Below are 2453 nucleotides of genomic sequence, written 5' to 3' on the forward strand. Positions count from 1 at the left end.
CTCCTAAACCCCTCTATGAGGGGATCTCCATTGGTCGACACTTGGGCCTTGGGTCTCCACTCTGCACTTCCCCCTTCATTCAATATGGTATATATATATATATATATATATATACATATATGCATACATACACACATATATACATACATACACATATATACATATACACACATTTATCTCTTTTTTTTTTGCATGATGCCTTATACCTGGTCCCTTTGGCACCTCGTGATCGCACAGGCAGGTGTGCTTCTTCCATGTGGGCTTTTTTGCTTCTGAGCTAGATGGCCGAAAAAAAATGTATATTTATGAAGTAAACAACCTGGAGTTTACTTGATATGTCCAGTTATATTTACAGCTGGGAGGAAGGGTTAGATTTTTACAGATGACTTCATGTACCTGAGGACAGATGAAGCTCTACTGCATATCTGTGCACAAGCTGCATGTATTTCTTTGAACAGGGTGCGTGAAATGGGTATGATTGATCATAACATCTAAAGCCCATATGTTTCATCCCAGATAACGAGTATGAAAATAATTCAAATATAATAACATCACCTTCCAGCAAGTTGGAAATGAAGCCTAATCCTATGCCAGGCTGTTCGTTCTTTTAAATGCAAAACTGCACAGAGAAAAAGGCAAACACCGGAACAGCCCAACTAGAGGGAAAACCCATCACCTGTTATGTATTGCATTGGGTCTCCTGCAATATAGGTCTTAAAATTCCAACCCAACCCTAAACCTCACCTATAAATATAATGCAGTTTGGAATTTGTTGTCATTATGTTAATCAAACTATATCAGAGGAGAGTGGGTCCTACACCTAATCACTTTAAGAGGTTTCTTACAGAAATAGTATAATAGACACAGGGACACGCAGGAGAGACACTGTATGAGGATTGTCTCTAGCAGGAGGGGAGAATCTTCTTGTCAAGAGCCATTGGGATATTCATAACATCATTCTAGAGCCATATAAAATTATCAACTTAAAAATTAGCCTGCAATATTTGATCACTTCATTAACATACCCCTAGTGTGAGAGCTGGAACTGCTTCCCTTTGATGAGATGTGAGCTGGTGTGGACGATTCTGTGGGCCTTATGTGGCCCATGTTCCTCACCCCTGGCTTCTCAGAAAAAGAATGACAAGGATTACTAGCAGTCACTTACTAGAAACTATGAGAAAAGTCCACAGAATGAATCTATAAGGCCAAGACCCATCCTAATTAGGACTTTTAGACTCCAGAATGGTGAGAAAACTAATTTCTAATCTTTAAAGCCATCTACCTACGTGTGACATTTTGTCATAGTAACAATATTAACTACAAAAACAAAAACCCCCAAAGCCAAACTCTCTGCCATTGAGTCAGTTCTGACTCACAGCAAACCTATAGAAGAGGATGGAACTGCCCCTGTGGGTTTCTGGAACTGTCACTCTTTTTTTTCCCCTCCGGCAGTCACTGTTTCATTAAGAGACCAGATTACAAAAATAATCACGCAGACACCTTCTTTCATCCTTCTAATCAGCCTGTTGCTCTGGTCTTCCCTGTTGCCTGCATCTCCACCTTCTACCCAATGGCTGGTCTTTTTCTTCGTCCCACCTCGAGGAGAAGATCACGTGCAGGTCCACAGGAAGTTATTTGCGTCTTTGAAGCGTTTCCCAATAGCATATATCTCATGAAACCGATCCTCCACACAGATGGTGCCATATTGACCAAGACACCGTGTGAGCAGAGGGTTCTCTGTCAGGGCAAAACGCTTATTGATTTTGCTGTCACCACGCTTGTAGATGAGTTTATTCACAGACTTAGGTGCAATGTATGGTTCCACAATCCTCAGCAGGTTAACTGAAGCCTTGTTAAGCTTAACAAAGGTGCCATTGAAAATCTGGCTAAGGTGCAGAAGCTATAACACTTTTCGAACCTCTGGGCTCACACCACTGACACCCCTGATCCTGATAACAAACGCCAGCGTGGGCTCTCTGGGCACACCGAAGCTGCCAGCTTTCCTGGCCACCCGAGCCATTCGGGTTTCAGTTCTGTCTGTCTGCCTGCATTCCTTGTGATGGTGCTTAGCTTTCTCATAGATAAGCTTCCTCCTTGCCATTTGAAGCATCTTTTGGGCAAATGTTTCCTTGGGCGTTTGATCTTTAGTTGTGTGAAATTCCTTCGCTTTTTCTTTTTTTTCTTTTTCTTTTTTTTTTAAACATTTTATTAGGGGCTCATACAACTCTTATCACAATCCATACATATACATACATCAATTGTATAAAGCACATCTGTACATTCTTTGCCCTAATCATTTTCTTTCTTTTTTTACATTTTATTAGAGGCTCATACAACTCTTGTCACAATCCACACATATACATACATCAATTGTATAAAGCACATCTGCACATTCCCTTCCCCGATCATTCTCAATTTATTTACATTTTTATTGTTCTTATTTTTTCCATTAT

The 2453-nt window shown here is 40.5% G+C and overlaps 1 pseudogene; it reads right to left on the bottom strand.

The window, feature by feature from the left end:
* Positions 1 to 1426: 1426 nt before the first annotated feature.
* Positions 1427 to 2110, bottom strand: LOC142430363 (large ribosomal subunit protein uL30-like; annotated as a pseudogene).
* Positions 2111 to 2453: the final 343 nt, after the last annotated feature.

The sequence above is a fragment of the Tenrec ecaudatus genome, chromosome 1, assembly GCF_050624435.1.
Source record: "Tenrec ecaudatus isolate mTenEca1 chromosome 1, mTenEca1.hap1, whole genome shotgun sequence".
Lineage (NCBI taxonomy): Eukaryota > Metazoa > Chordata > Mammalia > Afrosoricida > Tenrecidae > Tenrec > Tenrec ecaudatus.